The sequence below is a fragment of the Podarcis muralis genome, chromosome 9, assembly GCF_964188315.1.
Source record: "Podarcis muralis chromosome 9, rPodMur119.hap1.1, whole genome shotgun sequence".
Taxonomy (NCBI): Eukaryota; Metazoa; Chordata; class Lepidosauria; order Squamata; family Lacertidae; genus Podarcis; species Podarcis muralis.
Window position 1 is genome coordinate 29,191,811 of NC_135663.1, and position 10,911 is coordinate 29,202,721.

Genomic DNA, 10,911 nt, shown 5'->3' on the forward strand with positions numbered 1-10,911 from the left:
CCCTCAGACCATGTGGTGGGCCGGCCTATATTTTGAAGGGGGGAAATGAATGAATTCCTATGCCCCACAAATAACCCAGAGGTGCATTTTAAATAAAAACACACACTCTACTCATGTAAAAACACCAGGCAGGCCCCACAAATAACCCAGAGATGCATTTTAAATAAAAGGACACATTCTACTCATGTAAAAACACGCTGATCCCCGAACCGTCCACGGGCAGGATTTAGAAGGCGATTGGGCCGCATCTGGCCGACAGGTCTTAGCTTGCCTACCCCTGTGCTGGAGGGCAAACATTATTATTATTCATTCACTCAGAAATACAAGAACCTGGTGGAGGGTAGTGCAGGAGGGACTGAGAGGAGGGACAACCTCTCCCCAAACACATACCCTGATACATCCCATCAAAGCATTGGAAGAGCAATCCATATAACCAGTGGCGTAGCGTGGGTTGTCAGCACCCGCAATTTGCGCCCCCTAACCCATGGATTTGCGCCCCCTAACCCGTGGATTTGCGCTCCTAACCCTAACCCCCAGATGTTGCGCCCGGTGCGGCCAGCCCCCCCTGCACCCCCCACGCTACGCCACTGCATATAACGTTTAAAAAAAGGGTGAGTGGACATTATCAAGTCAATCACACCCACAAAATAACAGATCCGAGGGAGTTCTCAGCAAGGCAATGTCTTTGCGTGTGCACAGCCTGACTTTCAGTACATTGATTGGAATGTTCGCTGAGCTTTCTGCTTGTTTTCGTAAAGGCACATCAGCCTTCCCGAAGAAGAGCTTTGTTGTGCCTACAGTTGGTGCATCAAACGGGCATCTAAGTTTGTGTACAATCAGAAAACTCTCCCTTTTTTTGAATTTCAATGCAGCTGGCAGCATTGCGAAGAAAGATGACAGCTTCATCCTGCCCCAGGCCTGATATGCCCTTTCTTGGACAGAAATGAAAAGCACACCTGTTGGAAACAAGAGAACCTGCATTGATTATGTGGTTCATTTTGCAACTCCGTATGTTTATTATGCAATAAACTCAGAGGTTCTTTTATGCAGCTTCACTCATTCTAAAATAAAAGAAGAATTGAAAAAGCAAAAGATTGAGTAATAGAATCCCACCTGGGGTTCTAGGAAAAATTTGGCTTCTGGGCAACGGGAGGGAGTTTGGGTTAGTTCAACTTTCAGACCAATGACAGGGGATTATGTACTTTACTGTTAGGAAGGGGAAAATAAAATACTTTAATGAATAAGCAGTAATTGAAGCAGTTCACGGCATACCTTGAGAAAAACTGAAACAACTGTAACCTTACAGCCTGATAAATAACTCACCAACACCATCTTGTGGACATAGCAAAGTAGGAGATTTGTCGGCTAATATGAATCACTTTAATGCACAAACTTTCTATACGGGATAAATTTTCTAACATATGAAGTGAACCCTGTTCTATGTTTATTCTATGTTTCAACTGTGATTATGTTTCTTGCTTAACTGGCCTGAGAGATATGGGGTGCTTAAGCCTCCGGAATGGCGTCTCCTGTACAAAGATAAGAGTCACATTTGTCACTCCATGCCCTTTCTGCCTCTGTCCCCCCTTCTGCCACTTGCATGTGGCCCCTGGAACACTGGACATGAAGGTGTGCAGCCATTGGGCTGAAAAATGACTCCCCTAGGCTTATGGTGCTCCCTTCCCTAGTATCAGTACAGATAAGGAGTGGGCTCTACACCTTTTCAATAACAAACAGGGGAAGAGACAAAGAAAGCTGCCTTCACTATTGCAGGAGCTAAGCAGGTTTTGCTGCACCTCCCCAGCTGCTGCCATTGACTGTGGACTGCCTGTGATGTCACAAATGGCACATGGCAGACAAGTGGATCTATAAAGGTGGGCCATGGGGAAAGCCAAGGCAAAAGTCTTTATCCTTCCCAAAGAGGACAACAGCTGTGGCATTCATCATTGGGTGGTCTCTTTCCACACAGAGGAGAATTAGGAGACAGAAGGAGGTGGTCATCCTGCTGTTGTGGAATGATGAGAAGGCAGGTTTGCTTGCTGAGTAGAATTGCAGTTTGAACGTTGCTGATATCCATGGTAAGCAACTGTCTGGTGTCTGGCGATGGACCTGATGGAAGCTGGCAGATATTGGTGGGTGGAAGCAGGAGAAGTTTACATTTGGATGCTGGCAAATGCCGCAAGGCTGGAGCAGGTTGGTATTTGTGAATGTAAGCTGGTTGAAAGTCCCTTTTGGAAGCCCATTGACAGAAGCTGTGTGGATATTTGTGGACTGAAGCTGGGGCTTGTTTGTGCCTGAGTGGAGAGTGGCTGATGATTGAACATGTCTGTGTGATATGCCAACTCTATGATCCCTGGTAGGCACCCCCTCATAAGCGATGGATTTTGACCAATGCCTTTCACCATCACATGAGTTGCAGTGTCACTGCTGACACACCACCAAACTTAATATGATTACAGGCAACTGACTAGACCAGGCATGGCCAAACTTGGCCCTCCAGCTGTTTTGGGACTACAACTCCCATCACCCCTAGCTAAGAGGACCAGTGGTCAGGGATGATGGGAATTGTAGTCCCAAAACAGCTGGAGTGTCAAGTTTGGCCATGCCTGGAGACTATGCTGGATATTAGATTACCATATGTGAGGTCCCTGCAAACTGGTGGAGGGCAAATGTTGCCGCTGTTTTTAAAAAGTGGGTAGGGGAAGACCCTAGTAACTACTGACTGGAAAGGTAATAGGACAGATAATTAAACAGTCTGTGAGCTCTTAGGAAAGCATGCTGTGATTACTAAGACCCAGCAGAAGAGGGCAGCCAAGAAGATCAAGGGTCTGGAAACCAAGTTTTATGAAGAGCGATTGGTTATGTTTAGCCTGGAAAAGAGGAGACTGAGAAGAGATGGGATAGCCATCTTCAAATATTTAAAAGAGCTGTCACATGGAAGATGGAGCAAGCTTGTTTTCTCCTGCTCTGGAATGTAGTACTTGGACCAATGGCTTCAAGTTACAAGAAACTAGATTTCTAGAACATTCTAGAAATGGAGAATCAACAAGATCAATTAAAAGAGGAGTGGGAAAAGGAGACAACAGGGAAGATAAATAGCCAAAGCTGGGGTGGGGGCGGGGATATGGGAGAAACGCACTCTGAGAATGTTGTCCATAAGGATAAAAGAAAATTACTACAAGTTAGTATGGAGTTCCGTGTGCTGCGCTGGCTCGCCAGATGCAGCTTGTCATGCTGGCCACGTGACCCAGAAGTGTCTGCGGATGAGCGCACAACCCTAGAGTCTGGCAAGACTGGCCCGTACGGGCAGGGGTACCTTTACCTTTTAGTATGGAGATGGCACTTAACACCAATAAGATTAAATCAAATAAACAAGGAATATTTGGAGTTATGTTGGAGGGGATGCCAGGAAACCGGTACTTATGTTTACATGTGGTTGGGGTGTAAATGCATACAAACTTTTTGGCAAAGGGTGTTTAAGGAGATAACAGAAATCACAGGGTTAAAGTTGACTGAAAGTCCAGAGGTAGCATTGTTATCAATATATGATGGACTGGAAGGGTCACAGGCTATGAAGGACTTGCTCACAAATTTATTGACAGCTGCACAAGTTATTATAGCTAGGAAGTGGAAGGGGCAAGGTGAATATAAAATGGAAGAATGGTATAAAGAGGTGTGGGATATAACTATGAATGATAAATTACGGTAACATGTGTCATTAAGGTAAGAAGGGGAATATGCAGGAGAAATGATCCTGAGGAGATATGGAAGGTGTTTGTAGAATTTGTACTGTTAAAAAGGAAAGGGTTCAAACCATCGCAAGAGGTGTTGAAATTTTGGGAGGCTGGATAATGGAATGGTCTCGGGGGTGGGGTGCACATTATTATTATTATTATTATTATCACTTTGTTTAAAATAATAAATAATAAGAAGAAAATACAATAAAAAAATTAAAAAGGAAAAGAACATTCTGACAGTATACAGTATAAATGCTGGAAATGTAAGGAAAAAGAAGGAACCTTTTACCACATGTGGTGGATGTGCCCCAAGGTAAAAGACTTCTGGGAAATGATTTATAATGAACTGGAAAAAAGTGTTGAAAAACACATTTATTAAGAAACCAAGAAGCCGTTTTACTTGGTATAGTGGGGGGTAAAATCCCCAAAAAGGATGTTACTTTTTTCTGTATGCCACAACAGCTGTGAGAATCTTATTAGCGAAGAATTGGAAGAAACAAGATTTACCAACTATCAAAGAATGGCAGATGAAGATGATGGACTATATGGAACTTGCCAAACTGACTGGGAGACTCTGAGACCAGAGAGAAGAGACGGTGGAAGAAGATTGGAAGAAATTTAAAGAGTATTTGAAAAAATATGTTAATATTTAAATCTTAGAAGAGCTTTGGAAGTGGATATAGGCTCTAGGGTTAGAAGTAGAAGACAGTGTATTTTAAAATAGTATTGTAAGGGAAAATATGAAGATTTTTATGGTAAAAGTAAGTGTGATTTTTAAAAATGGTTAAAAATTATGATATATGTAAACTGCTAAAAATGAGAGAAAATGAAAATCAGATAGGGGGGACTTGGGGAAGCTCACCTTACAATGCTTAGAAAAAATAAGGATAAGACAAGAATTTGTTTGCATTGTTTGTTTTTCTGTTTTTGTTGTTTATTTGTGTCATAAAATGAATTTTAAAAATTGTGGGGAGGGGAAGAGCAGTTTGACAGTGGCATGGACTCTGGCAGATGGTGGATTCTCCTTTCTTGGTGGTTTCTAAGCAAAGGTTGGATGGCCATCTGTCAAGGATGTTTGAGTTGACACATGGCTGTGGGTTGGATAAGATTAGCCTTGGCGTCACTTCCAACTCTAAGATTCTATGATTCTATGTTATTCACCACTCAGAAGAGAGGAACACTGTCAGGCCTAAAAATATCTTGTGGTAATTAACTATAGCAGGGTGCCAAATCTCTCAACCTTCCTGTGCCTCCTTGAAGCAGTGCAAGACTTTGTTCCCTTTCCTCAAGGTTTTGGAAAAAATATGCTCAAACACACAGTTGTGTGTGTTTTATATGACACCCACAATTCAAATAAATTTATAAATTACACAGGCACACACACACACCAGCTTTCTAGGTCAGCTGTTATAATCTTGTTGCAAAGCAAGGATTCTTGGATATGTGAAACTTTTCAGAATTTATCCAACCTTAACTTGACTTTCATTTATCCAGTTGAAAGCATTCTGGCTTTGTCTTCATTTTCAGAGTCAGTGAAAATGAATTGCGTTATTTTGAAAACAAAGGGCTTCCGTGACAAACACCACCTCAGTATATAACAGTCTTGTAAACAAGACAGAAGTCAGCCCAGGGATTGAAACTGCTGAAGAATGTTGAAATTTGGTAGAGAATAGCTCTCATCAGCCAGGGATTTTGAACATTCAAATGAGAGCTGATTTTGAGAGGATAAAATTACAGTCTTTTTAAAATAGTCTACACTTAGGGCATAAGAGCACACCATTTACAACTCTGAGAGCCTTTTAGATTTCATGAATGGGTGAACTTGCAATTCAGTTCTAAATGTTTGTACCAAAACATCTGCCAGCCAAAGCAGCAAAATGTTGCGGCATTGCAATGGTGTGTATATCAGGCAATATGCACAAAGTGTGGACAAACACCCAGTCTTATCCTTGGAGCTCACCTTGGAAAACAACAGCAGAGGCAGAGGCAGTGGTACAAGCCAGGATCCGGCCCCCAACGGTGTGAGTCTGTGTTGCATCTGACATTGCAGATCCTGCATTGTTCTATGGGTTAACCAGATTACTTCCACGCTCCCATGCAGCTCTACGATTCTATAATTCCACTATATTTACCAAGTTCATTGGAGTTTGCTCCCAGCTAAAAAGCATACGTCTATGCTTTTTACTTTATTTATTTGTACTTGATTCAGGCATCAGTTTCCCTCATAAGATTAGAATCACATGAAGGATAGGAGCAATACACATGCTAGCTAGCTCTGCCTCCTTTGTTGCATCACTGGGCCCATTTCCATTGTGTTGGATGGCCAACATTTGTAGAGGAATTGTGCCAGAAACCTAAGCAAGCACAGCAGACTCCATATTGAGAGCAATAGGGATGGAAACGACGACAGTGACATGACAGAGGACAGGGGTGGAGCTAGTGCAGTAATCCCCACATCCCTGCATGTAATTCTGAGAACATGCGAACAGGGCTACTGCCTCCCTGACTCAGCAAGAGCTGCCTGTAGATTCCCTTTTGTAGACCAAATGCAGAAACTCATCCATATTGTGATGAGCCTCTGGAGGTGACTCAACCAATGCAATTTCCACTCTAATTTCATCATGTGTGTAGGGGTGCCCATTCCTGGCTCTTTTGAGGTTTAGACAGGAACATTCAGCACATTCAGAAAGCAGATATTGATCCTGACTCTGTACCCTATTCCCAGTGCTTTTTTTCTTTAAAAATGTTTAGGAGTGCTGTCATTCCTTCTGAGACTCAGGAAACACCGTAACAGGAAATAAGGATGCCATTGGGGGTAGCAACAGAACTGATGATTCACCGTGCTAGAGAAGAAACTTAATTTTTTAAAAAAATAGTTTCTTCTCCCATTAGATTCACAAAATGTTTAGGGGTATGCGTACCCCTGCGTACCCCCAGAAAAAAAGCACTGCCTATTCCTTCATGGATATTCCTTCATGATATTCCTTCATGGATGCACTGGAGAGCCGATTTGAGGAAGAAGTCTTCAGGAAGGAGTGGATTTGCAACTACTGAAGTTCATCTTTTGCAAAAAATATAAATCACAAGTTGAGAGCCTGAGTGAGCCGGCTTTTGAGCACCAGGTGTAGGAACAGAAGCAATTCCTATTGACACTGGGAACTAATTTATGAATCAGCTGTGCAAACACTAGGATTCATTAGCAGAGATTAGCACAATTAGCTAGCTTCCATTCCTTTCCTCTTCCCTTACTAAAGTAATACCTTAATAAATACAAGCCACTTCCTTTTAGGTGATGTGCTCATTGTGTGCTGTGTGATCCTTCTGTACAGTTCAGGAAAGGTGATTCATGCCATTAGGAGATTTACTGCTTATGAGTTGAACAGAAGGAAAAATTATTCCAAGCATGACATAACTGTAGCGCTGTTTTCACTACAGGTGCCTGTATATATCCATCTCTTAGTTGACATCACTAATGAAAGGTTTTCAGCAATAGCTAGATGCTTTAAAACAAAACACCACTATTTTTCAGCTATAATGGAATTGTGGTGCACAAATTGCTAGGCAAAGTTTTATTGATACATGCCAGCAGAATTTGGGAGCAAACAGTTGCACAGAGTACCTGAGTAGTGTTACAGTTCAAGTGTCCAAGATTGAAATCCCCACTCCGCCATGAAGCTCACTGGATTATCTTGGGCCAATCAGTGCTTCTTAGCCTAACCTAAAATAGGAGAACCACAAAACCTACTTTGAGCTCCTTGGGAAGGAAAAGTGGGATATAAATGTAATAATAAATAAAATATAGCATATATTCAGAACAGAGTTCACTAATTATGCATATTACTATGGATCATATTGCTTATTCATGTTAGTGCACAGAATCTTGTTGGGGTTGATCATTTTTTTAAAAAAGTAACACAGATAATGAGTTCTGCAAATAATAGTCATGTTAATCAGAACAGTAATAAAGCTGGCAGAAGCTAGATGGCACCAGAACCATAAGTAAACCACATCTGATATCAGCCTGTACTGTTTGGACCATTTGCAAAGTAAGGAAGATCTGTGTCCAAGACTAGTTTGTTAGGAAAGGCCTTTTTTCTTCTTCTTTTAAGCTACTGCCACCACAAGAATCTTAGGATATTTTTGACGCAAGGCACAAATGAGGAAGAACTGGTTTTGGTCCTCCCTCTTCTTTTCCTTTTTCTTTTTGTCCGAACCAACATTATAGATTTGATTTGCTCATCTGGGTGCAGAGCAGTTTTTTCACAAAATATGCAACCAAGCAATCTTGAAAAGTAGATGCAAATGGATAAGAGGTTTGTGGGAACAAGTTGTCAGAAGGAAAGAGGAAATAAAAAAGGAGGTAAGAACATGAAAATCTAAGGTTATTTTTAGCTGTTTTTATGGTATGTTTGTAAGGATGTAAAAAGGAGTTTCGAAATTATTATTGTTTCAGTATGAGAGAATCCTATTTTGCGCTGCCTTTTTTTTGGTTGAGGTATTGTTTAGCAGGAGTTGCTGGGGTTTTTTTAGCTGTTATTGATATTGCTTTTTTGTATCTTTATTTTTAGCACTTGCATGGAAATTGTTCAATTTGTTTCTGTACTTTTGATGTGTTTTATTTATTGTTTATCACTACTTTTGTTATATTTGTAACTGTGATTTTTTTCCAAGTCGTAAGCTGCCTTGAAGATGGTTTTAACAATGGAAAGGCAGCTTACAAATAAAATGATGTATGTATGTATGAGATGGGAATACTAGATAATGCTGTATTAGCATTTGCAATTTTCATTACCAAATATTAAGTAAAAACTGATTCCTGCCAATAGCCACAATGTCCAAAAACCTTCCTTTGTGGTCTGCAAGTTACTCCCTCTGGTTCTATTCCCTAACACTTACTTTCTTTCTGCCCACTACTATATTGTATAATAGCTACCACTGATTCAATGCCATTAGCTTCCTTCTTGAAGAGTCACTGTAAACCAGTGTGTAAGAAATGGTGAATAAAAAACTTCTATAACGAAAAAGGCTGAGTTGAAGCATGTTGATAGCCTTAATACACAACAGCACAAGAAATGGATCATTGGCCATTCTGATATATATAAACTGGGGAAGAATGTACTTTTTTCTAAAATTGAAACTGATTTGTAAAAGACATCCCCAACTCTTTGTAAAACCGAAACCTATTCAAGACTATTTTTAAAAACTACAACAAATTCATTTTAACTGTTATTGCAGTAATACAGTGGTACCTCGGGTTACAGACACTTCAGGTTACAGACTCCACTAACCCAGAAATAGTACCTCGGGTTAAGAACTTTGCTTCAGGATGAGAACAGAAATTGCGCAGCGGCAGCGGGAGGCCCCATTAGCTAAAGTGGTATCTCAGGTTAAGAACAGTTTCAGGTTAAGAATGGACCTCCAGAACAAATTAAGTACTTAACCCGAGGTACCACTGTACCTATAAAAGCACATTTACTCCATGTCTGAAATTCATTGTTTACATTGCACTGTATACAGTACACTGAAGTACTAGAATGATTTAAGAAAAGAGCAGGAAAACAGCCCTGAATAATAGCAACTCAGACAGCACACAGACCTGACTCTGCAGCAAATCCATACCAGCAGATCATGTGGAATGGGCTGGTGCCTATCAGGGACTACTCATCTCCAGGGGGACACAGGTGGCACTGTGGTCTAAACCACTGAGGCTCTTGGGCTTGCCAATCGGAAGGTTGGTGGTTCAAATCCCTGCGACAGAGTGAGCTCCCGTTGCTCTGTCCCAGCTCCTGCCTACCTAGCAGTTCGAATGCACGCCAATGCAAGTAGATAAATAGGTACCGCTGTGGCGGGAAGGTGAATGGTGTTTCCATGCGCTTTGGTTTCCATTACAGAGTCCCGTTGCGGCAGAAGCGGTTTAGTCATGCTGGCCACATGACCTGGAAAGCTGTCTGTGGACAAATGCCGGCTCCCTCGGCCTGAAAGCGAGATGAGGGCCGCAACCCCAGTCACCTTTGACTGGAAGTAACCATCCAGGGGTCCTTTACCTTTACCTTTTTTTTACTCATCTCCATCCTTCTGATACCTTGTGTGCTCAGCATGACAAGGGCCATTGAACGCATTAGCTTTACATTTGAAAAAGAAGAAAGGCAATAGCTGCCAAATGACTGGGCCAGAGTTTAATATCTTTGTTGTTGTTTTATTGTAATTTTATGTTGTGAACTGCCCTGAGATCTATGGGTATAGGGTGATATACAGATTTAATAAATAGTAATGTGTGAAGCCCTGTTCCAAATGGGTCCAGTCAGTCTCTGTCTCTGTCTGTCTGTCTGTCTGTCTGTCTCTCTCTCTCTCTCTCTCTCTCTCACACACACACACACACACACACACACACACACACACACACAGCTAATGAGAACTGGGGGGGAGTCTGAGTGATGCAGTATAGCAGTGGAAGGCAGAAGGGATAAGAGTTCAGGAACCCCTGGATTGTGACACCATCCACAGCACCTCTGGAAAAGGTTTTGGGTTGCCAGTTGCACTGAGTGCCAAGGTACAGAACCTCTTGTTCTGAGAGTGTGTTTTGTGCTCTGCCTGTTCTGCAGTGACCTCCCTTTCTCCTTAGGCCCCACAAGATTCTGGCTGTGGGCCTGGGTCATGAGAGAGTCTTCCCATGAGTCATCTCAATGTGCAAGCTGTTCTTTAAAAACTTAAGATTTTTATGCTTTTTAGAAGCACTTTGGCCTCTCAGAAGCATGTTTCTGTCATGATGGAAACAGCCCAAATGCCAGCCGTTACTGATTCCACACTTGGCTAATTGCCGTAACTGGGGTTGGAGCAGGGGAAATAACCTTTGTATGCCATTGTGCATAAACTGCAATTCCCCTGAAGGACCAAAAGAAAAGGACATGGCATAGGGCAGAGAATTAAGTATCCTGAAAAATCTCTGCTTTCTTTTTTATTTTTTTTAAAGGAACCATGAGAGGTGTGAAGATAAGCTAAAAAGTCTAAAGGTACCTGTCTGGTGAAATTAAAGGCATCAGAAGGGTTGGTGATGGAGATTTCTAGTTGTTGGAGGTGGAACCTTTTTTTTAAAAAAAAAGTTTGATTATTATTATTTTGGTTAACTTTGTGTTAAATATGTATTCTGCAGTTGACCTCCTTTGCAATGTTTTAT